This window comes from Bubalus bubalis, chromosome 1, assembly GCF_019923935.1.
Source record: "Bubalus bubalis isolate 160015118507 breed Murrah chromosome 1, NDDB_SH_1, whole genome shotgun sequence".
NCBI classification, from domain to species: domain Eukaryota; kingdom Metazoa; phylum Chordata; class Mammalia; order Artiodactyla; family Bovidae; genus Bubalus; species Bubalus bubalis.
Genome location: NC_059157.1, coordinates 112,676,807 through 112,702,618, shown reverse-complemented (window position 1 = coordinate 112,702,618; position 25,812 = coordinate 112,676,807). Strand labels below are relative to the sequence as shown.

At 50.5% G+C, this 25,812-nt stretch overlaps 1 protein-coding gene across 3 annotated transcripts in view; it reads left to right on the top strand.

Moving 5' to 3' along the window:
* SEMA5B (semaphorin 5B) overlaps positions 1 to 25,812 on the top strand; it is a 127,237-nt gene that overhangs the window by 36,529 nt on the left and 64,896 nt on the right. The window lies entirely within an intron of this gene.

The following is a 25,812-nucleotide window of genomic DNA, read 5'->3' as shown; positions in this document are numbered from 1 at the left end:
GGCTCAGCACTCAGGGTACGTGTGGTGCTCATGCACTAGCTTGCTGCTTCCTGGAATGAGGTGAGCCCGGCTTTGAGGAGCGTGTAGAGGGAGACAGACATCCTGTTATGCGCCAGTAAAGAAATAAACCCATCAGAGGTTTCCACACCTTGCTTGGATTAAGTCTCATCCTTTTAGGCAAAATGCATCTGAGGAAGAGCCAACAGGAGGAGAAGCAGCCTCTTGAGTTTCTTGTTTATCAGAGTCTCTGTGGGGTTCTGGTGACTCTGCTCTTCATCATTCCAGGAGGGCTTCACAGAGGAGGAGATGTTTCAGAACCTGAAATGTTGTAGTCAGGAGCCAGTGTGGGGAGAGAGAGAAAAACCCTTGGCATCCCTTTGTCCGACAGTGAGTTTGGGGAGCAGGTGGAGAAGTTGGCTATGGAGTGCCCTTCCTTTCTCCTTGATTAGGCAGGGCCAGCCCCCACCCCCAGGCCTTCCATCTACTCTGCTGGAATTTGTCTTCGAGCTAGAAGGCAGACTTCCCTGCCCTGCCAGCACAGAGGAGGGACTTACAAGAAGCCTCGAGTTGCAGAGAATTATGGTCAAATCCTGATTTGTGGGATAGAGCAGAGAGGTGCTTCAGGTGGCACAAACCAGCAAATTTTCACCTCATCAGTCTGCTGGGCTTTAAAATGCCTTGTGTGACCCATTTGCAGCAAATTTTATCTCCTAATGATGCTTGATTCCAGCAGGTAAATTTACAATCCCCAAACAAACGGCCTCTAAAGAGCAGGGCTGAGGAAGTGGCTGCAGTGCCTCCAGGGTCTGTTCTCACCACAGGCCCTGAGTCTCCGTGTTCTCACCCAGCGACACAGATCTGGTTTCCCAGCAACTCTTTGGGAACCTTTGACCTTTCCCATTTTCCCTGGCTCCATCTCCCTCAAGGAGCAGTTTTCTCTGAAAAGCTGGAAGGGCATTAGAGAAGGGGAGAGAAATCTCATTATATGGGCAGCTTTGGGGCAATAAACAGCTCTGTGATTTGCAGCTTTTGAACTTAGAGTGTTGTGATAATGCTCCGAGGTTTGCAGTTTCATGGTCCCAGACAGAGCTGGGTTCCCACCTACAATATGTCTGTTTTATTCTGGGCTGGCTGGTCACATACAGGCCATGGACAGGGCCAGACCTGGGTTTATATAACTTCCAGGACTGACATGAGACTTACCCAATATGGAATGGGGACAGGGAGGTCATTCAGCAGGCCAGAGGCTCTCGTGTGTTCTCATAGAGGGCACAAACCTGTGTACATGAGACCAGGCACAGACCAGGGAGCCCATTGGAAGCCTTATTGGGCTGGTTCAAGGTCAGCTTACAGGAAGAAAGCCATAGTGCAGCTCTGCACTGAGGCCTTTCTCCCCACTGAACCTAGGCAGCATCAGGCAGTGATGCTAACTCACAGCCCTCTCTGGCCCCCCAGCAGCCCTTGTGTCTGAGCCTGGGAACTAGGTAGGTGGGCAAGAGAACTTCTAATAGGACTGAGGTTCCAGCCCAGGCCCCCGAGCAGGGGGAATAAGCTTGTCAGAACATGTGCTAATCAGAAATGGTTTTTTCCCTAATGGAAGAAGAAGAGAGAGGTGGAGGGGGCATTTGGAGAAGGGGACCCCTGCCAATTAGTACCAGGCTGTTCCCAGCCTGGAAGACTCATCCTGAACATGTAAGCAGATGTCCCTCCTGTTGGGGAGCACACTGAAGGCAGAGCCTACTTCTGCAGGAGCTGGAGGGCCGCATTCGGTTCTTTGTCCAACTTGTATTGAGTTCTTATGAGCCTGGTGCTAGACGATGCCCTCTCTGAGAAGTCCTAGTCTAGGGGAGGCTGATGGAAACATGGTGGCCCCCACACAGCTGGGGAGGCCCAGTCAAGGTCCAGACTAATTGGTTTTCTGGCTCTTCTCCCAGCAGAGCTTTCCAGGCCCCACCCCAAGGCTTTCAGGAGATAACTGAGATGTGGGGTCAAGTCGCAGCTGGAAGCATCAGGGCAGCTCCCAAACTGCCAAGTCCTGGAGGGTCTTGTTAATCTCTGCCCCCCAGGGCTGGCAGGAGGCTCCTCTGCAGTGCCCCAAATTCTCTGCTCTGGGTTAATTGCTTTCCACAGTCTGTTTGCTCTCGCCTTCTCCCCCTCCTCTGCCCTCTGCCTGTCCTGGGACCGATCATTTCCTCCCCAGTGCCAATCTGGACCCTCCGGTGGGCCCCAGGTGGCTGCTGTTTCTGTAGATCCTACCTGGATAGATGCAGGATGGAGAGAGGCTGTGTGTGACTTTAACCTCTGGTGTGTTTCCTCTCCTCTTGGATTCACTCCATACATTCCTCTTCCGGTGGGGGAGGGGCTCTGGGAAGGGGGCTGGGAGTACAGTGGGCCCTCTGTATTCACAGAGATAGGACCTGCAAATGGTGCGGGGGTTGGGGGCTACTGTACTCCATCACTGTATTGATATATAAGAGACTTGAGCATCCTTGGATTTTGGTATCCACAGGGATCCTGTACCAATGTGAAGGACAGCTGTACCTGGCTCTACCATTAAAGCCCCAAGGCCTATTCCTCATAGATGAAATGACGGGGTGCTCCAGAACAGGGGAACTCGCAGTGTGGTCCTCGGACCAGCAGCTGCATCATCTGAGAACCTGTTGAAAATGTAGGCCCTCGGGCCTCCCTCCAGACTGTAGAGTCAGAAACTCTGGGGTTGGGGGCTGGCAACGTGTGTTTACCGCGTCCTCTGGGTGATGCTGATGCAGTTGAAGTTTGAGGACCACAGCTCTGGAACATCTCAAGGGTCCCCTTCTGACTGCCGCTTTATGGCTGGTCTTATCACCCACCTCTCAGTAGCTAGTGACTTGCAGAAATGCAGTAGCTACATTCTGGAGCACAGCGAGTTATCCTGAGGGCATCATTCAATTCTCAAATTTAAAACAATGCCAAACAAAACCAAAGCCACTATGTATACCCTGGCTTTTTCCAGAAAGAGACTCAAGGAAGCTTCCATCCCAGGCCCATTAGGAAGGAGCCCTCAGAGGTGGCCAGAGATCTAGAGACCGGTATGGGGCACCTGCAGTGCCCACCAGAGACTGAAGACCGAGGCCTGCAGGCTGCCCACCCTGATGTTCCCCACGTGCTCCCACAGCAGCATGAATGGGCCTGACCTTTCGGATCCTCTGGGGAGAGCACTGCCCAGCGACTTTAACAGAAGAGGCCTCTTTCCCTGTTCTGTTAGCAGAATGCCCTAACATCTCGCTCCCGCTGCTGGCATTTAGCCCATCGCTGGGTTAATTCAAGCAATACTAATAACCTGCTTCCCAGTGAGAAGACCCCTTGCAGACCCCTAAATCCTCCACGCTGGGGTGCTGATAACAGACTAAGAATCCTGTCCGGCCACCTGCAGTCATTCACAAAACAGCATGGCAAAGGTCCAGCGCTGGATTGGATTGTGTGATGACACCAAAAGAAACAGAACTTTTGCCATTGACCTCCATGAACCAGCCGTCTAGAGAGGAACAGTGCCAGGGTCCTCAGTGCTTATAAGGGCTTTCTCTCTTCCTGCCTCCCTCCTCTTGCTTTCCTTCCCTCCAGGCCTTACCCCTACCCCCCCACAAACCCTCTGTCCTTCCTTGGTGCAGAAGGTTGCATCAGTTTCCTGAAAGTCCTCCTCTCCATCAGGTCAGGCTCAGCATCCCGCCTTCCACTGATTCTGTGAGTGGCCCGGCCCCAGCTGAGACCTTTCCCGGCCTTTCTGTGGTCTCCAAGGAGCCTGCAAGAAATGCAGCCTGAGAAAACAGCCTCCTTTCCCTTCCCCCATGGCTCTGTTCTCCTTGCTCACTCCCCCAAGCTCCCCAAGGCTCTCCCAAGCCTGCTTGCTCCCTGCCCTCCCAATCTCATGTTTTATGCAGGAACATCCCCATTCTCATGGAAAGTGCTGCAAAGTTTGGGAAAGAATTTGAAATCTCTTTTGAGAGGGTGGAGTAAAGGCAGGGTTATGGGGTTAACCTCGGCTGAGTTTTTTTTCCTGGTTTAGTGTCTGTCCCTTCGTGTGTGTGTGTGTGTGTGTGTGTGTGTGTGTGTGTGTGTGTGTGTGTTCCTCGTTTCCCTTGTACCCACTATTTGCAGTGCAGGAGTGAGGGGGAAGGCCAACACGCAAAAACATACAGGGCCCCCTACCCACCCACACACGTGTGTTTGGAGCCTCCTCACCTCCCAGTGCCACATCCTGTCTCTCCTGCCTTCTGAGGAGCACCAGGAGTGTCTTACCTTGGATTTAAACACCTTCAGAAATTTAGAGGCACGGGGTGGCGGGGAGGAGGGTTGGAAAGAGATTGGTTTTCAAATATTAGAAAGAAAATGAACGTATGAAAGTTTTTGGTGATTGTCACAAGGCCTGATGTCCCTTTGTTTCAAAATATCAAAGTAGTTGTATGTGATTGATTTTTTAAAAATAAGATTAACTTGTTGAGTATATCACATTATATGTTACAGTGTATTCTGTGAATAGTTCCTAGTTTCCCCTTGTAAAAGCGCCTGCTCTTTCAGAAGTCTAGTGTCTCTACTCTTCTGATGGTTTTTAAGAGGTAGTCAGAGCCTTGAACAGAAGACTCCATCTACAATACACTTGGAGTAAGACAAAGGACAGTATTATGTTTTCTGGACTTGGTGTTGGCGAGAAACAGAAAAGCACTTATTTTCAGAAAAGGAATTGTGGAAAGAAAGGAGAGGGAAATCTTTAAATCTCGTTGAACACAATTCACTCCAAAGAACTTTATCTAATCAGCTTCATTCTCTGAGCCATCACCTCGAGTCATTTTTGACTCTTCTAACACTTCATTTTTATGGTCTTTCCAGAGTCCTAAAAACTGAAGGTTTGCCTAGATTGAGACAAGTTTCTCCCTTCTTTCACATGTTAATTTATCTCTTGGTTTGCACCATGTTTTCCTAAATATGGCCTGGTTCTTTCACATGCAGGAGGAGACTTAGGAAACAGATTGGAGCCATATAATGGTGTGGCCATCATGGGGGAGGGATTTGCTTGGGAGTCCCCAGCTTCCTCTAAACCCAAAGCCCAAAGATGCCTGCCACCTGCTAGGTCATGTTTTGTGTGTGTTTTAGTAGTTTTATTAAATGCTGTGATCCTCTCACCCCTCCACAGATCTGTCTCTGAATCCTAGACCCAGTAGTTTAAAAACTTGGGTTGCTGAGGACAAAACTTTTCCCTATCCTTGACTGAAGTAATTTATTTTACTTTTCTCCATACTTATAAGTGGAAATGTACTTGTATTCCTAGGAACCATTGATTTTTCTGTAGGTCATTTAGAAAGGAATGTCAAACAAGGTACATCATTATATGCCAACAAAGATTGATGTCACTTGTTTAACATAAAATCTTACTGCATAATTTTTAGAAATGATTTAGGAACATACAAAATACCCCAAACTAAACACATTATTCATTCTGAAAAAATTTCAGAGTATAGAAATATATTTGAAATCATATATTTCAAGGAAGTCTTTGTCCCCCAATGCTGCTGCTGCTGCTGCTGCTGAGTTGCTTCAGTCGTGTCCGACTCTGTGTGACCCCAGAGACGGCAGCCCACCAGGCTCCCCCGTCCCTGGGATTCTCCAGGCAAGAACACTGGAGTGGGTTGCCATTTCCTTCTCCAATGCATGAAAGGGAAAAGTGAAAGTGAAGTCGCTCAGTCGTGCCCAACTCTTAGTGACCCCATGGATTGCAGCCCACCAGGCTCCTCCGTCCATGGGATTTTCCAGGCAAGAGTACTGGAGTGGGGTGCCATTGCCTTCTCCAGTCCCCCAATATAGGGGGACATTTTTTTTTCTCTTATGTACTTTTAGGGCCTTCACATTTTCAGTCTTGTCTCTGGGGAATATCCTATATTGAACAAATCTAGAATAAAATCTACCTTTCTCTTTTTTCCTCTCTAGCTTCCTTTGTCATTATTCTCTAAAAGAAAAATTTATGGTGTATCCAGAATTCTACCATAGCTTTGGTTTGGATCAGGGGAGCCCAAGAGTGTCCTAGAGGAAAAGAGCAAAGTGATAAAGACACGGGTCCAAACCGAAGACTACAGATGGACATAAAGAGACGTGGACAGATTAGTGGTCCCCAACTGACAAGTGACGAAGAAAAACAAACCCAGACACTGTCCTGATAATGAGTCCATCTGCGGGGCAAATGGGAGTTGTAGAAGCAATCTAAGCACCTTGGCAGGCATCTCATTAGCTATGGACATTGGGTGGTTGGGCGAGCAGACCCAAGGGGAGGGTCCACTCTGAGACACTGGACTCATCTCTGCAGTTTTCAAAAGCTGGGGATGGCCCTATGTGAAAGAATTATGGGCCCCCTTGAGGGAGGCCACCAATGAGAAGAGGTGGGGGAGTTAGTTGGAGAATTATCGGCAAACCCTCTGTAGCAAACCACTGTAGACTGGTAAGGGTGGTTTCTTTCAGCTTTGCCAGCTGTTTATATATACTCCTCTTCACAGCAGGACCAGAAATAAGGCTGATGAATGAATATCTTACTAAAGGCCAAACCAGAAGGTGACTCGCCCTTGCCTCTCTCTTCTCCTCCCTTTGTCCCCTTTATATACCATGTTCCCTGCCACGCCTCTCCTCTTCACAGCACTGGTAATGGAGGGAATAATAGAAGCTAACATTTATTGAGCAGTTACTTCGTGCCAGGCTGAGATGATCTGATCCTGGCCAAACAGATCCTGCCAAATTCTTGGGTTCTTTCTGGTAAACGTCAGTACCTGCAACCATCATGGGTAGGTAAGGGCTATGGGCCTCCTCCCACTTCATTACAGGTTACCATGGAAGGCAGTGTCAGGCCAAAGTCTCATACAGACTTTATTAGTAAGCCAGCACGAAACAGTCATGCAGTCTGTTCTTTGAAGCTCAAGGCAGTCCCAGCTCTCTGCTCTTTTAAGTGGCCCGGTGGCACCTGGCCCAAAATGTTTCCTTTAGACAAATGTCAGAGAACTTGACTAACCATCTGATTCATGCATCCTGAACTTGGAGGAAATGCTGAAGGAGGTGGGGTTGTTCAACCCAAAGAAGAGCTCAGGAGAGGGGACCCTGAAGGATGACACAGCTGACCGGTCATTTGTGACACTCTGATGATGTATTTTTTGCTTCTAATTTTAATTGAGATATTATAAAACAAATATAGAAAACCACAGAATACATATTTTATTAATACCACTTTATATCACCACCCAGGTTGAGAAAGAGAATTTGGCAATTGCTCTAGAAGCTTCTTTGTATTCTAATCTCAATCTCCCCCAAAAGGTAGCTTGACTTTCTGTGTGTCTTTATGGTTTACATTTGTTTCCATGATGATTTATTACACAAAAGACATAGAGCCTCAGCTTTCTGAACCCAGAACAAACCACGATTCATGGAACCTGCAGCAGAAGATGTTTAAATTAGACTGCAAAAGGAATTTCTAGGAGTTTTTACTTAGACACAGTTCTGGTTGGGGACAGGAAAAGGAAGGTCACCCTAGTCTTAGGGCTGCCTTCAAAGAATTAGGCTGACAGGATGCCCCTGGCCTTCTCTGATCAGCAGGAGATGAAGGATCTTCTGTGGTTGAGGGGATGGAGATAGGGGGCCCCTCATCCCACTGGCTAGCCTTGGAGGTCACCTGGTGTCGGGGACCCCTCCTTCTGCCATTGGAGGCACGCTCTTCCTCCTGCAGCCTCTAATCCTGCCTGAGCCGGTCAGAGAGAGTGACTCTCGAAAGAAAGAATGACCAGCTGGGGGACAGGTCTGGGATCTGAGCCCACCCCATTCCCGGGTGACCAGGGCAGCCGAACAAACACACTCTGGCCCCAGGCCCAAGGGACAGCAGGCAAGGTGCCTGGAGGAAATGGGGCAGTGGAATAAGAGGAAAGTGAATGGTGTCCATGCTTTCCCTCCATTCAGTGTGTGGTTTCCATGGGGCCCCGAGTGTGTTTACAGGCAGCAGACCTGCATGGGGGGAGCCCCGGGGGACCTGGGCTGCGAGGCTGCAGGGACAAGAAAGGGAAGACTGGGGGGTGAACAGGGAGGGCTGGGGCACTTGAAAAACCAAATAAAAAGTTGGCTGTCGAATGCTTTTTGCCAACCATAGTCAATTCTTAATTATCCCCGTAATGGGAAGGAGCAGTGGCAGGAATGATTCAAAGCCGCAAATAATCCCAAACCATTTAAGCTACATGATTTTTAAAAGAGAAAGAGGGAGATTTCCCCTCCTAATGATGTCTGGCTCAGGCTGATGTTAAATGAGGGAAGTATTAACAGTGAGCTCCCCAGGGATCAAGGCTAGACCTAGTCTTATTTAACATGTTTATAAATTATTTAGAGTTCACAGTTCCTGATTTTGTGAACGGGTGACGGGAGGGGGCTGTAAGCACTTCCAGGAGCCAGAGGAAACCCTCTTCCAGGGGTTATGTACTCACTGGAGGGAATTCCTGAAATGGGAAACGAGGAGATTGGAGGTATCAGACTAACCAGGCCAACCTCACAGGAGGGATGTAGGTCAGGAACCCACCTCCCCTCCCTGGTCAACAAGCCTGTGGCTAAAGGGAGCATGATGAATCTCTCTCTGGAACAGTGAATGGTTCCCAGCTTCTCCCTGAATTAAATGCATTCAAGGCCCTCCATAGTGCAGTCTCAACCTCCTCTCCCATCACCCCAGCCCTGCTCCTGACACAAGGAACAGCAGCCTGCAGGACCTGGTAACTTGCCATAGTCACACATCTAAGTGCAAAGCACTTGGAATCGTACCCAGAGTCCTGACTCAGACCTCTCTGTCCCTCCACGTTGCACTGGGTCCTGGCTGACTTCCACCGTCACACCTCGCTTTCCTGCCTCTTCTGAATCTTCTGCCAGGGTTCAGTTGAGCTCTGGTACCACCTTGGAGGAGGAGACTTCCTTGTTCCAGAAATGCTGTCTGTCCCTGCTCCGAAAACCAGCCCCTGATGCCACACTCGGCCTGTTTGACAGCCTCGGAGTTCTTGTCCTCATTCCCTGGAAGTCCTTGCTTGGCCTCTCCTCCTTGTAGACCCCAGCACTCTGTCTTGCCCTTGGCGTGCGCTATCCAGGGAACAGTCGAGTGGAGAAGGAGGGGAAGGGAGTAGGCAGTTAGAGCTGACTCACAGGCCAGGTGTGCCCTGGGGGACTCGGTGACCTGATTTCCTCATAGAGCCCTCCCCTGCTGGTTTTCACAAGTGGTCCAGGGCGGGCTGGCTGCACAGGGTCTCAGACTGACATCAGGCCCTCCCCTTGTTGCACAGGCAGCCGTCCCGTGAGGTGCCCCATCAGCTGCCCAGCATCGTCACTGCACCCTGCCCAACGAAATTCTCTGCAGTGGAACCAGCTCTTCACGTGTTTCTACTGGCACGTGGCATCTACTGCACAAGGTCTGAGATCTACTCCTAATCCACGGGAGAGCAGCCCTTGGAGATTTGTGGAGGTTGTGTGGAGGGGAGAGTGCGAGCACGAGGGCATTTACACTCCTGGACTTGCAGGAACCAAGTGTGTGCACATGCCCACGTTTATGGGGCCACTGCTGAAACTGTCCATTCCTGACTCACCAGGCCCACAGAATGCCAGTGGTGACACTCCCTAAAAGATCACGTGGCGACGTGTGCTACAGCACAGACGGACCTTGAGGACACTATTCTACATTGAATAAGCCTGTCACAAAAGGACAAGTAATGAGTGACTCAACTTAACACGAGGTACCCAGAGTAGCCAGATCCACAGAGACAGGAAGCAGAGCAGTGGTCACCAGGAGCTGGGGGAGGGGAAATGGAGCTCGTGTTGACAGAGTTTCAGGTGGCGAAGATGAAAGTTCTAGAGATGGGTGGTGGTGGTAGCAGCAGTGTGAATGTACCTAATGCCACTGTATACTTAAAAATGGTTAAAATGGTAAATTAATGTTATGTATATTTTACCACAATTAAAAAAATTTTAGGGGCTTTCCTGGTAGTCCAGGGGCTAAGACTCTGGACTCTTGATACAGGAGAGGGAACTAGATCCCACATGCCACATCTAAAACCTGGTGCAGTCAAATTAATATATTTTTTTAAAATTATAATAATTTGAGCCAATTCTCTGCCTTGTTAGCCTGAAGGCATGGTCTTCTTCTGGCCTTGAGGTTTTCAGGGAGGGTGGGCATGCCCTGCCAGCATCCCGCACCCTGAACAGGGAGACCTTCCAGGGCTCCATGGGTCCACAACTCAGTGACTCATCCTGGGACAATACATTTCTGCATGGGGGTTGGAGTGGGGTAGCTGATAGCAGAATCCACTGGAAAATGTAGATGACATCAAAAGCTTCCAGGTGATGAAATGTCAGGTCAGCTGCTGGGTAGGGCCAAACAAAGAGTCAACTTTACTTTGCATGCTCAGTCGCTCAGTCATGTCCGACGCTTTGTCGGACATTGAACTGTACCCTGAACCAAAGGCAACCAAGTGAACCAAAGGCAACCCTATGAACTGTGTACCCTGCCAGGTTCCCCTGTCCATCAGATTCTCCAAGGATACTGGAGTGGGTTGCCATGCCCTTCTCCAGGGGATCTTCCCAACCCAGAGACTGAACCGGATTCTCCTGCACTGCAGGTGAATTCTTTACCGGACTGAGCCACCTGGGAAGCCCCAACTTTACTTCCACCCACCCACCCCCCCACCACCCTATCATGTGTCAGGCTACACATTTGGGGAAAAAAAGTCAAGTCATGTCCACAAGTAGCCAGCCTGAAGTTTGGCCTGGTGTGCTGGTTTGGACAGAACGACCAGCCAAGCCAGGATTATGGTTGAGGGTGTTGGAAACAGCCTGCCATTTGGTTCTGACCTGGGCAAAATGGTATGTGTGGTCTTGTTCCTTCTGTAAAGGATCGTCTGTCTGAGGTGAGGCTGACAGTCTACCCAGACTCCAGCAGGAAGGAAGCGTGAGGTGGGGCCATCTCTTCTGTGAATCCCTTCTGCCTGTTAAGGCTGTGGCTGAAGTGCATATGAACTTCATCTCCAAAGTCTCTGAAATCTGAACGTGGTAGCAGGCAACCCTTGAAGCTGGCAAAAGGCAGCTTTAGCACAAATGAAAGTAAGTGCTATTTACACAGCAGGTAGTAAACTTATATGGAACTCATAACCCCCAGAGGTGGCATAAGCTAAATATAGGAATAGACTCAGGGAGAGCATGGAAATGCTCATGGATGACAAGCCATAATAGGTGTTCAGGGGGTGCTGGGCTATGGGCCGGCTGCTGTTTTCTCTGGAGGCAGCCTGAGTGCTCTCAGAGTTGGAGTGGGCCATCCTTCCTGCCCCTCGGCTTCAATTGTGATTTGTCTCATGCTCTCTGCCTCGCTTTATCCGTAGAGTGACGGGCATCTCCAGGCATCCCTGGTCATCCCCTCTAGGTGATTGCCCTTCCGAGTCTTGAGGATTTTTGACACCAGCATTCCCCACCCCCATCCCACTGATATTCTTGGTTTTTTTCTCCAGGCTGCAGAGCCTCAGTCCTTTAGCCATTCTTTTCAAGATATGCTTTCTACCCCATATCTCCCTCTGAACCCCTATCCAGCCACTGTGTGATCAATTTCAGGGCTGGCTGAGGAAGGTCGACAGGACCTGGTCAGGATGACTGGGGTGAAGGGAGCATGGTGGCCTGTGGTCACACTGAAGTGGCTGAAACAGAGCAGCCCTGAGCTACAAGACATGGTGCTGGAGGCCAAGGGGTCTGGAAGAAGGAGCAGCTGTCAGCCTCCTTTCCTGTCCTGCACCCATTTGAGCTGAAGACGCATTTATGGAGCACCTACGTTCTCTGCATGGGCACATGCGCAGCACCTAGGGCCTCCAGCGAGAAGCCTCGCTTTCCTCTCTATACTGCAGAGCTCTACTCTAGGCCACCTGGCAGAGGCCTCCATCCTGCTAACTCTGTGTTATGGGGCGATGCCGGGACTGGCAGGGAAGCCTAACCAACCACTGAGTTTCTCTTTCTGCCTGACTCCCTCCCCTCCCAGGCTGATGCTATTTAGCTCTTAGGGTTTTCAAGGATATAACTTTGACCCCTGGTCCATGAGAGTCCATTAACAAACAGGCTATGTCATATAAGCTTCTGCTGTCCTGGATCGATTTTCCTCTTTCTGCAGGAAAGGAAGAGTGCTAACTGGCTGGCGTCTGGGATGCTGTGGGTCCCCTGCAGCCCGCGCTCTGCCTCCCCCGCGGGCCTGTGAATGTTCAACTGCTTGCTTCCCCAGCTGAGTGAGCGGTTCTTTTCAGGAGCAACCGACTGCACACAGATTCCTGAGCCATGATCTCATCGGCTCGTGAGAGGCCGAGCACGTCCACCGACTCCACTCAAATGGGAGAGAGAGGGGCACTTCAGGATCCGAGTGGGGTCAGGAGAGGCTCAGGGGTTTGCCCTTTGGGTTAGCGCCAGGGCTGGTGTAGGCACAGGTCTTGCCCTCCATCCCCTATGTCTGTCTGCAGACATTGGTATGGATCCCCTTCAGAGGCGGGACTGGATGGCAGGCTCTCCATTTCCATCACTACACCCACACCAGAGACCTCAGGACACAGTTTTGCAGGGGTGGCCCAGCCCTAGCTTGGACCCTTTCCCACTAACACTGTCGTCTTCAGCATTCCTGTAGTCAGCAAATATTTATTGAGTCCAAGTGCAGTGCTTCCCAAAGTGAGCCCATGGAGCTTTTGGATTGGAACCATCTGGAATGGTTAAAATGCTGGCTCCTGGGCACTGTGCCAGACCCCATGCATCAGAACCTCTGGGTGGAGCCTGGGGATCTGCATTTTAATGAGTTTCCCCAAGTGATACTTTTGTGCCCTAATGTTTGAGACTTGCTGACTGTGATGGGTAATTTTGTGTCAACTTGGCTGGGCCACAGTGCCCAAAAGTTTGGTCAGACATTATTCTGGATGTTTCTGTGAGGATGTTTTGGGATGAGATTCACATTTAAATTGGTGGACTTTGAAGAAAGCAGATTACCCTCTATCCTGTGGGTGGGCCTCATCCAATCAGTTGAAGGCCTGAATTAAACAAAGACTGACCTCCCCTCGAGCAGGAGGGGATTCTGCCATGTGGTGGCCTTCAGACTTGAACTACAACACTTGCTCTTTCCTGGACTTTTAGCCTGCCAGCCTACCATGCAGATTTATATGGCTAGACAGCTATATAATTCCTATAGTTCTGTTTGTCTAGAGAATCCCGACTAAAGCACTGGCTTGCTATATGCAAGGCTCTGGCCATCACAGTCAGACCTGGGCAGATGAAAGCATGCAGACCCCTGCCTGGCCCTGCCCATCAGCCCTGGCTCTGCAGTAACATGCTCCAAGGTACCAGAGAGGCTGGCGGGGCAGAGCACTAAGTGCCATCGCCTTGCCCTGACTCTGTTGTGAGTGGGGTGTCCCAACCTTGCTGCCCTCCACAGAACAGGGTTTAGCTCCTGTTGTCAGACTTAAATAGAAATACAGGGTGCCCAGTGAAATTTAAAATTCAGATAAACAATGAAATATATGTTAGCACAAGTATATCTCATGTCATATTTGGGATATTCCTGTACTAAAAAAATTATTTGTCATGTATCTGCAATTCATATTTCACTAGACATCCTATATTTTATCTGACAGCCCATGAAATGAGCAATTGTTTCCTGCTAATTACAAAGCCCTTTACAAAGGGCTTTATCAGGTGTGATCTCTTTCTTTCCTTGCGACAATGGTGAGGCAGAGCAAACATAATCATCCTCATTTCACAGCAGAAACTGAGGCTAGGAGGCTGGCACATGTTCCCAACTGAGGTCAGAGCATCCCTGGCTGCACAGTGGAAACACCTGGAGGACTTTTAAAGCTCTAACATGTCTTTGGGTGATGCATGTGATGTCTCCAACTTTGAAACGTATCAAAAAATAAAATGGATGAATGCATGGGTAGAAGGATGATGAGTAATATGTGAAAAGCAAATACAGCAAAATGTTGATGATGGAATCTAGGTGGTGGGTATTCAGGTGTTCATGCTACAAACTTTCAACTGCTTTATATGCTCGAAAATACTTATAAAATCTTGGAGGAGAATAATGTGAATACATAGCCCCCACTCTAGACCAATCAAATCAGGAACTCTGCAGGCAGCAGTATCTTTTCAAAGCTACCCAGGTGATCTGATCTAACCCATCACTTCTCTGTATGTACCAGGAACCACCTGAAGGGTATGGGTACACTATACCCATGGTTCCCCAACTGAGAGTTGCTCAGAGTCTGAGTTCCTCAGAGTCCTCCCCAGACTTTCTAATCCAGTAGATTTGGGGTGGAACATTAGAATTTACATCTCTGACAAGTTTTCAGGGCATGCAGATGCTGCTGGTCCAGAAACCACACTTTGAGGAGCACTGCCTTTACATACCGGAGAAGGCAATGGCACCCCACTCCAGTACTCTTCCCTGGAAAATCCCATGGATGGAGGAGCCTGGTGGGCTACAGTCCACGGGGTCGCTAAGAGTCAGGCACAACTGAGCAACTTCACTTTCACTTTTCACTTTTATGCATTGGAGAAGGAAATGGCAACCCACTCCAGTATTCTTGCCTGGAGAATCCCAGGGATGGAGGAGCCTGGTGGGCTGCCATCTGTGGGGTCGCACAGAGTCGGACTGAAGCGACTTAGCAGCAGCAGCAGCAGCCCTTACATACAGGGCTTCCCCGGTGGATCAGTGGATAAAGAATCTGCCGGCTGTGCCGGAGATGCAGGAGACTCATGTTCAATCCCTGGGTTGGGAAGATCCCCTGGAGGAGGGTAGGTATGGCAACCCATTCCAGTATTCTTGCCTGGAGAATCCCGTGGACAGAGGAGCCTTGCAGGTTACAGCGAGTAGGATCCCAAAGACTCAGACATGACTAAGCACACGTGAATGCATGCCCTCACACATAGCCAAACACAGGATGGATAAACCACATGCCTTGTCCATAAGCAGGGGAAGCTGTTAGCTGTGCCAGGGTCAGAATAGACTTCACAGAAGAGTAGGTATCTGCATGAGCCTTGAAGGATAGGAGGTTTCCTTTGTAGGGGAGGACATTTTGTGTGGAGGGAATAGTAGAAGCAAAGGGACAGGGGTAGGCAAGTGCCTGACGGGTAGCTGAGATTTGGGATGAGTTGAGGAGGTGGGATGGAGAGGGAATGGCCAGGGAGGAGGCAGGATGAATAGTTTGTACCAGATGGAAAGAACGTTTGGATTTGATCATGTAGGCATTGGGGAGCTAGTGGAGGCTTAGCAGCAGAATAATGGGACCAAATCATCGATGTTGACTATTGTTCTGGCAGCTCTGTGTGGGACAGATTGGAGAGGAGAGATGAAAGATAGGGAGCGGATTTCGGAGGCTATTGTGAGCTTCTGGAGTGAGCGCTGTGGAGGGTCCGCATAATCACAGCACTAATGACGATGGTAAAATAATGGCTGATATTTATCGAGTGCTTTGTAAGTGCCAGCCGGTGCCGGGTGCTTTTGCAGACATTTCATCTTTACACTGCCCTGCGTGGTCTCACAGATGAGGAACCCGACTGATGGAGAGGTTAAGGAGTGCCCAGGCCGGGATGTGAATGCAGGGCTGTGCGTTCAGTGTGAGCACTCACACAAAGGCAGGGAGGGTGGCCTAGGGGAGGAGGCCAGCAGGTCCCTGCCTTGGTCCCCACCTCTGCGGGTAGTCATCAGTTTTCTCAGTACTTCCCCTGCCCAGGCTGAGGCCTGAGCCAGGAGAGGCACAGCTGGACAGGGAGCATTCCCTGCATTCCTTCACCATCAGCAGGCAGAGTTTGCTTTCCTGGCACACAGGGGCCCAGCTGTGCCTCCCTCGACCCCTCCCCCACCCTCACCCTGCACCCACTCTCTGTCCCTCCCATCCAGTCCTCCCCACAGCTGCCTGCAGACCACACCTGCAAGCACTTGACTAACGCTTCCAGGAGCAAAACGATATTGCTTCCCTCTCCCTTCTATCAGAGGACACTTCCAGGCACCTCCCCAGGTTTCCTGTGTTTCAGATGCTCCTCCAACTGGCCCCGACCATGGCCGGTCTATGCCCAGGCAGTTCCATTATGGAAAGGGAGGTGGGTGGCGGAGGGACAAGACCTGCAGGGTGAGTAATAAAGTCCTCACAGAAAAATGCCTGCAAATAATAAGCCTGTGAGCTGTCATTCTTATTATAACTGAGCTCTATGAATGTGGAGCTTAAGGGACTTTGGCACTGATGACCAGGTTTCAAGAGAGACATTCATTAAGCACTGGAAGGGCTTTGTCAGAGCTTGACCATCTTTCTATCTCTAAGAAGGGCTGCTTTGATACTGGGTCAAAAAGCGCTCACTGTACTTCTCTTAAAGACCCCCCTCCTCTCCTCTCATCCCCTGGCCCAAGGCTAAAGCTCTTTTCTGCCCCCCACCAGGCCCCAAGGCCTGTCCACCTGGAAGGTCCTTGAGCACGTGCCCTGCCCCCCACCCTCAAACTAGAAGGACCAGTCACCTAGTTCGTAGCTGCTAAGGGCTGAGGGAGCCGTGAGGACCTACGTTATGCACCTGCAGGAGAAACCTCAGGAAATGAGTCTGAACCTCAGGCCTGTGCATATGCACAGATCAGTGCATATGCACACTTGCGTATCTGGGGCAGTGGTAGGGATGCAGCCCCTGCCTGGTCTTTCTTCAGATACACCTTTCACCTGCCTGTGCAGGCAAAGTGGGTCTCAGCTGGCAAGAGGGGAATGGGAGCAGTTCCTGGAAAGACATGCTGGGGCTGGATGGGAGACCTGCAGGACCTGCCCCACCGCTCAACCACCTGTGAGCCTTCTTCCCTCGACTGCAGCGTGGTGTGTGTATGGAGCAGATGGGGGATGGTGTGCCTGAGCCCTTTCTTCCCTCCGCCAACTATTTGCTGCCAAGTGGACCTGGGCAGTGATGTAACATGCTCCGAGAATGGCAGTCATCTCCCAGATGGCCTGTGACCTTATCCTGATGAGTTGTGACACAATTATGTTCTGGAAGTTCAGGAATCTGAGCTGGCAGGACCCAGATCAAGAGGAACTAAGCCTGGTGACAAAATCCTCAGCCCTCCAGCAGGAAACCCTGGAGGGATTTGAGGCATCCCAGGATCCTCCCTGCCTCCTCACCTCCCCGCCCTGTGCTGGACTCCAGGCTGTCTGCCTGCCCTGGGAATCTGCAGCCCACCATGTCTGTAGCATTACACAAGTCCAGCACAGACTCTAGCCTCTTAGCCCTTCACTGTTTTATTTGTTGTCCAAACACCATGGTAAGAGCAGTAACAAACCAAAAGGAGGAAAGATCCCTCCATTCATGACAACGGATGAACAATTGAGTTTCCTTTGTTTGCTTCTAGTCCCTCTCCTTATTCATCCTTCCCTCCTTTCCCCTCGACCCTTCCCATTTCTTTCCCTTCTTCCTCTCTCCAAGAGAAAAGCGGCAGACTCCAGAACCTTCTATAGCCAGCCTTCTCTGCCCTACTCACCTTGGGGGTAGGGGAGGAGACCCACCTGCAGCACAGAGCTCTGGGGTCCTGTCCTCAGAGGTCTGGGGTCCTGTCCTCAGAGATCTGGGGTCCTGCCCTCAGAGGTCTGGGGTCCTGTCCTCAGAGGTCTGGGGTCCTGCCATCAGCTGGCTTCGTCTCCAGAGCTGGACTGGACCAACTCATGTACCCTGAACTTGGCAGCTCATTGGCTGGCTCCTCTCAGGAGTCTGGAGGCACATGCCTGCTTGGCACCCTGACTGGGAAGCTGGGGGTGGGAAGGGAGAGAAGGATAAAATGTAACTTGAACACAGAGAGAAGTCAGGGAGTCAGAGACCTAGACTGAGATAAGCAGTCATCCCTTCTCATTCCTGCTTTAGTCTCAATGCTGCTCACTCCCCAAAGAGGGTATTAAGAGTGGTTTTTCAGGGCACTTTGGGATTCAATCACTTCTAGCTCCCAGATTTCTGAAACAAGGTATGTAGACACTCTGAATTACCTGTCCTAGGTTGGTAGGGGCTCTCTCAACTTCAGACTTCCAGCCCCAAGTTCCTCAAAGCCTTAGGTAGTGTGAACCATCAAGACTTGACTTGGAGCTAGATGCAGGGGGGAAGGCAGATCTGGGTCAACGTCCCCATCTGGACATTTGGATCTGGGGCCACTTTCAGGTCCTCCAACTTCTCATCTGTTGAATGGAAGGATGGAAACCTGCAGGCAGACTTCACAGGAGATCTGATGGGGTCGTGGTTGTGAAGACCCTCAAGAACCCATCAAGGGAAGGGGCTATGCATGCACCCCGACACGCTCCTTTCTGCTGAGTCATTTCAACTGCATCCAAGCCAGCTTCACAACCACTCTCACTGCCTCCTCACTCCCCAGGACTGGACCTGTTCGCCCAAGAGCATCATTGGGATTATCTGGAGCTAGTGGATTAAACGAAGAGCTGAAAAAAGTCAAACCATAGCACAGATAATGCCAAATAGTGTATAGTCTAAGAACAACTTTTCTTTGATTCAAGTTCTGGGGATGACGGGTCCAGGCTGAATTTTGCACATAGACAATAAAGGGATTGATCAGGAGTGAGGGGAGAGACCAGGAATGTGCTGGATGAAAAGGAAAAGGGCTGGCATGTGGCAGATGGAGCAGCAACTCCATATATTACCATGTAATTTAGAATCACATTGATTTGGACAAATCGTACATTAAGTCAGTGCACACACGATATTAAAGCATGACTCCAGCCAATCTGTTACTGCTGGTTTCCTGGAAGTACTGGAGAACCAGTGTTGTAGGAAAGTCTCAGCAACTGCCCTCCTAGCCCATCACCAGGGAGAGTGGAATAAGAGGGTTGAAGTTGCAGTGGGAGGGAGGTGATGAAACAGTGGAAGAACTTTCTGCCTAGAAAGGTGAGAGGCTCTTCCCAAGCCTATCCAGACTGGGAAGTGACCCAGCCGCTGCCCGTCCCTCAATAGATTGATTCAGTCTACAGACTGAAGCACTTACAATGCTCACTGTGCCACCACTTTCACAAGCATTTTGTCTTTATCACAAGTCTATGCAGTAGTTGTTATTGGTGCTATTGTTGTCCCTGTGCTATTATCCCTCATTGAAAGAGAAGGGAGGCAGTAGGCCCCGTGATTAAGAGCACAGCGTTGGGCACTGCTCCCTCTGAGGCTGGTGTTGTCTAGTTCAGTGGGAGCCAGGCCTTTCCACTCGAGTCCGTGTGCTTCTCACCCCATCCTCTTGCTCGCCTAAAAGCCTGAGGGAAGCTCCTCTGCAGAGGCACACTGCTCCCTCCCAGCAGGCCGTGAACTTCCCCCACTGGGCATTCAGGATGGGAGGCTCTCACTCATTCATTTAACAGGCACAGGGGCTGGGGATCCAGAGGTGAACATGACATTATTCTTGTCGGCTCTTGGCAGACCTGTTAATATCTTTGCTTCTCAGCCCACACTGGATTCGAAAAACATTTCCGATCCATTACCTTGAGCAGAATTATCACCTGCCACATCTTCTTTCTCAAGGCTGGCTGCTTTATGAGTGTCTAGACTTTCAGTCATGAGTGGGCACATTATCCAAAGTCCCTTTGGCTAAGAGCAAAGATTCCCTACCTTTTGTTCCATCATTCAGTCATTCTCATTCAACAAATAATTCAGTGTCAACTGCACATCGGGTGTTATGTTAGGAGCTAGGGATACAGGGCTGAGCAAAACAAACACAGTTCTTGCCCTTAGGAGTTTACAGACATTAACTAGACAATTCCCCCGTCCTGCTCTGCTGTATTGCCAAGGACTAAGGTGCTGTGGCTTCCTACACAAGGCGTTCAGAGGGCCATTTCTGCCCCAGAGCTGCCGTCCTGTCTTCTGGGAATCAGCCACTGGGCAGTGCCCAGGGACCAGGTCTTGGTTGATCCTTCCTTTTGGAAGGTGACAAAGGGTGTCTGCCGTGTCCTCTGGCTCCTGATCCGGCCCTTCTGTGAGAGTGGCCCCAATGAACAGACTTAGAGGACCCCTAAAGAGGAAGCCATTCTGCTCTGCCCCCAGAAAGGTGTGCTCTAAAAAGGGGGCCTGTTTCTCTGTGGAAGTTGATGGCTTGGCAAAAGCACGGACGCTAGAGTGAGGCCGATGCGGATTCCAGTCCCACAACTGTCACTACTAGCTGTGTGGCGTGGGCACGCCATGAACAGCTCTGTGCCCTAGCTCCTCAGCAGTGAAGTGGGGGCCGTAACTCCTCCCTCGCGGGAACACTGCCGTGATTAAAGCAGATACTGTTCAAGAACGCTTCCGAGGCACAGTTGACACTTCATAAAGCTGTGTGCATCCTTCTTCAGTGTACACCCGACTTTCAACTTCTTAAGGACCTGATTACCTCGTGAGTTTACACAGGAAGGATATTACATTTTAAAGGTAAAGTGGGTAAAGAAAGGAAATGTAAGAGATGTGGGTTCGATTCCTAGGTTGGGAAGATCCCCTGGAGGAGGGCATGGAGACCCACTTCAGTATTCTTTCCTGGAGCATCCCATGGATGGAGGAGCCTTGGGAGGCTACAGTCCATGGGGTCACAAAGAGTCGAACATAACTGAAGTGACTTAGCATGTACCCAAAGGTAAGGAGCCATAAAATTCCCTTGTCGTATAGCCACTAGGCTAGAACAGTCATTCTTGAAGTGTGGTCCTAGACTCAGCATCGCCTGGGAACTTGTTAGAAATACAAATTCCTGCACTCCCCTTCAGACCTACCGAATCAGAAACCCTGGGGATGGGGCACAGCAATCTACTCTAACAAGCCCTCCAGGAGATTCTGGTGCAGGCTGAAGTGTGAGAACCCCGGGGATGGAGTTGCAAACCAGTTGTCAGTGGGCCAGATTCTTTCACAGATGTGTTTTGTTTGGCTCCTGTCATCAGCTGGGGTTGAGTTGCAGCTGCCCCAAGGAGTGGCTGTGCCCTTCTGAGGGGGCTCCAGTCCTCGCTTTGTGGTGCATGCTCTCCTGTGTTACCCCAGCTGGCCTTGCTCACGTGGCTGCTTGGCCCCTGTCGGCATCGAGCTTGAAGTTTGCAGTTGGGGCTCTAGGTCAGGGGATGGTGTGGACTTGTCTTTCAGTTAGCAGCTCTGCTTTAGCTGATCTTGAATGTCACTGAGCTCCCCAGCCCAGCAGGAGGTAGAATGGGTAGATGATTTTCTAATTCCTAAAAGCAGCAGTCAGGTCCTGCTGGTTTCGCTTCAGGATTTGGTTTGAAGTGTTGTGAATTCCCAACACATCACACACACCCACATTCAACTGTAAGTCCAAAAATACCTTCCACGCCAAATAGAGATGATTTTTTACATTCCCTGCTACCTTGGATTATCTGCCTCGCTGCTCTCAGCCACCCCCGCTGTTGGCCCAGCTGATGAGCAGTGACTGGAAAGCGACACTAATGTGAAGGAGAAGAGGGTGCCGGTGGCACCAAGTCCCGCTGCAGTGAGCAACTCAGAGAGGCACAGAGGACTTGACTTACCCCTGAGTATAAATACAGGTGGGCTCCAGGGGGGAGGGGGTTGCGCTGGGAGGACCCAGGGCTTGTGAGGTCTGAGGGGTGGAGCAGGATGTGAGTGCAGCTGGGAGCTCCCATTGCAAAGGCTGGAACAGAAAATAATGATCAATGGCCCTGATAGCAGCAGAAGAGCTGAAAAAGATGGATCCAGAACTCAGTATGAGATGGGAAGTAGAGAAGACACTCTAGGCAGGGAGAGAGGAGCTGAGCTGGAGACAGCCTTGGGGCAAAGATGAGGAGAAGGCCCAGGAAGCTTCCCTGCTCTGCATCCCCACAGCTGCAGAGACCACCAAGCCCCACTTTCTTCCTGGAGGAATCGGCTCTCCAGCAGCCCTGTAAGGAGGTGGGAAACCAGCTGACTAAGAGCATGGGTTTTAGCCTTGAATGGACATGAGGCCAGATCTGGGCTGGGTCACTTGCTGGGTGACTCTGGGCGAGCAACCCAACCTCTCAGTTTCCTTAGCTGTCAAAAGACAATAAAGCTTATTTTATAGCATATGGTAAGGACCATGGAGAAGACAATGGCAACCCACTCCAGTGCTCTTGCCTGGAAAATCCCATAGACAGAGGAGCCTGGTAGGCTGCAGTCCATGGGGTCGCTAAGAGTCGGGCACGACTGAGTGACTTCACTTTCACTTTTCACTTTCATGCATTGGAGAAGGAAATGGCAACCCACTCCAGTATTTTTGCCTGGAGAATCCCAGGGACAGAGGAGCCTGGTGGGCTGCCGTCTATGGGGTTGCACAGAGTTGGACACGACTGAAGCAACTTAGCAGCAGCAGCAGCAGCAAGGATCATACTGCCTATCATAGAATAAAGAAAACAATAAAGGTTAGATATAATTATTAAAGAGTAGGAATCATGTATTTTCTCCAGAAGACCTGGTATTTGGGATTTGGCAAGTTGGGCTCATTGGTGAGGAAAATGTGTTCAGAGGTAAGCATTAAGTCAGCAGAAGACCACAGAATTCTCTCTCCCCAAAGAGATTGAGAGAGTGTGTGTGGGTAAATGCGTTCTAAGTTGTTTAGTCATGCCCAAGTCTGCAAACCTATGGACGGTAGACTGCCAGGCTCCTCCATCCATGGAATTCTCCAGGCAAGAATACTGGAGTGGGTTGCCAGGCCCTCTTCCATGGGATCTTCCCAACCCAGGGATCGAACCCATGCCTTCAGCAGCTCCTGCACTGCAGACAGAGTCTTCACTGCAGAGCCACAGGGGAAAGCCTGAGAGACAGTGTTGCTGCTGCTGCTAAGTCGCTTCAGTTGTGTCCAACTCTCTGCGACCCCATAGATGGCAGCCCATCAGGCTTCCCCGTCCCTGGGATTCTCCAGGCAAGAACACTGGAGTGGATTGCCATTTCCTTCTCCAATGCATGAAAGTCAAAAGTGAAAGAGAAGTCACTGAGTCGTGTCCGACTCCTAGTGACCCCATGGACTGCAGCCTACCCGGCTCCTCTGTCCACAGGATTTTCCAGGCAAGAGTACTGGAGTGGAGTGCCATTGCCTTCTCCAGAGAGAGAGTGTATCCTCCCCCAATTCTTGAGGCCGTTGGCATTTATTAGTGCCCTTGATAAGTGTTGGTTCGTGGTGCAGAAAAGATGCAGGAATGTCCTGACACTGATGAGCAGCAGACACTTATGTGGTCACTAGGAGGTGTGGTTGATGTGAAGTGACCCCTATCGTCCCCAAATCCAGTTGCCCTGGTGTGGGGAGGAGCCGTCCCAGCTGGAGCCTGGGGGAATGGACAGGATGACCCCACATGTCCTCACAAGACATTATGAACCTCAGGAAGACCCAGATTTCCCTGATTCCCCTCTGCCCTCTCTGGTAGAGAATCTGCCTGCAGTGTGGGAGACTTGGGTTTGATCCCTGGGTTGGGAAGATCCCCTGGAGAAGGGAAAGGCTACCCACTCCAGTATTCTGGCCTGGAGAATTCCATGGACTGTATAGTCCATGGGGGTCACAAAGAGTCGGCCATGACTGAGTGACTTTCACTTTCTCTTACCAAACTTAATATTTCCAGTTGTGTTGCAGGGATGGGGAGCTTGGAATGCAAACAGCTGCCCTCCCCATCTCCAAGCTTAGAGGCATCAGTTCAGTTCAGTTCAGTCGCTCAGTCATGTCTAACTCTTTGCGACCCCATGAATCTCAGCACGCCAGGCCTCCCTGTCCATCACCAACTCCCGGAGTTCACTGAGACTCACGTCCATCGAGTCAGTGATGCCATCCAGCCATCTCATCCTCTGTCATCCCCTTTTCCTCCTGCCCCCAATCCGTCCCAGCATCAGGGTCTTTTCCAATGAGTCAGCTTTTCACATGAGGTGGCCAAAGTACTGGAGTTTCAGCTTTAGCATCATTCCTTCCAAAGAACACCCAGGACTGATCTCCTTTAGAATGGACTGGTTGGATCTCCTTGCAGTCCAAGGGACTCTCAGCAGTTAGCACCCTTTCAATCTCCAGCCTACCCACTGCAAGTCACCCCCAGAACCATCATCCCTTCTGACTCAGGTTTACTGCTGCTGGGAAGACCAGCCCTGAGAAAAGGACCCCGGAAGGGGGATTGGCAACCATGCTTTTCTGACTCTGTCTAGCTGTGTGAACGGTTTACAGCCAAACAGATCAGACTGTAATTATCAGAATTATAATGAGAGGGGAGAGCATGGAAGCAGACATATAATCCAGATTAAAGTGTATTGGGGAGTTACACTGCCTCCCAAGGCCCTTTCTGTGCTAATCCTGTGTGAGTCTGTGAGCCTGAACTTGCCTGGGGCCCATCCTGATAATCTGGTGATGTGGAGACCAGTTGCTTTTTGGATTTACAACTTTCTAGAAAAGTGTGTGGGGCCTTGGAGGTTAGGAGAGCATGGGGTGGGGGTGGGGGGGCGGGGGTAGGGGGTCGGGGGGCAGGAAGGATGAAGGTGCAGATAGCAGCTCTGCTCAAGGCTCCAGCCTGGAGGGGTTGCGGGCTGGCCTGGCCCACACTGTGCTTGGCATAGAGGTGAGGGGGCAGAGCCCTAGGCCAGACAAGACTGCCGTTTGGTCCCATTCTCAGGTGGCGCTGGGGTAAAGAGCTCACCTGCCAGTGCAGGATATGCAAGAGTCATGGGTTTGATCCCTGCATTGGGAAGACCCCCTGGAGGAGGAAATAGCAATCTGCTTCAGTATTCTTGCCTGGAAAATCCCATGGACAGAGGAGCCTGGTGGGCTACGGTCTTTGGGGTCGCAAAGAGTCGGACATGACTGAGCACACACACCAGCACCAGCCTGTTCGCTTCTTCCCCTGTCTCCTCATCAGTCCTGCTCTGCAGTGCCAAGGCATTGCAGAACCTCCAGGCTGGTTCCCTGGAAACAGAGCCTGAGTGAGATTCTCACGTAGGTGGTTGGCTAGAAGTGCGCATATGAAGGATCTGAGAGGGCGTGAGGGAAGCAGGACAGACCCAGGGCACGATGCCAATTGGGGAGGCCTGCCTGGCCCCAGTGGGATTCCTGGAGTGAGAACCGCACTGCAGAAGGCGTTACACTGAGAAGGGGCTGGGCTTTCACACCCCTGCACCAGTCAGTGATGGCCTGCTAGTCCTCCAGGCTCGTCTCCTTGAGGAGACTGCCTTAGGCTGTCGGCTGGCCTCTGGGGAAGGTCGCTGGGAGATGGGTACACCGGCCCTGAAATGAGGGTCTGGCAGGACACCGACAGCATCTGCTACAGAGCGCTTCCACCCCCACATTTCCCCCTCTTCTTTCTCTCCTACAAAGCACCACATTCATTAAACTCAAGAAGTTCCTCAGATATTTCTGAAGACCTTATAGAGGTCATTTGCGGGATGATTGGGAAGTGGGGAATCTAAGATTCTTTTCTGTTCTAAGGTCTACAAGCTTGCACTCAAAAGTGATTAATTGCTGGGATAATTCTTCCTGACTAATTACATTTAAATGCTTATTTAAATAAGCATTCTTAAAATGAATTTTCATGTTGATCGGATTCTCACAAGGGCACTACAGAAGGTTTTGTTTGTATTATTCCCATTATATAAACTGTTGCTCAGGTGGTTAAGTGTTTTACTTTAAGGTGACTTAGCTAGTCAAAGTAATCAGTCTAATAGTAAAATTTCATGTGTATTGTAGATATCAGGGGACTATCCCTTTTAGGGAGAACTCTTTTCTGGGCAACTTCTTAAATCATCAGCCTCTTAGCACTTCTCCAAAGTATCAACCTCAAATGAAAATATCAACTATCTTCTGTGCTCAAGACACTG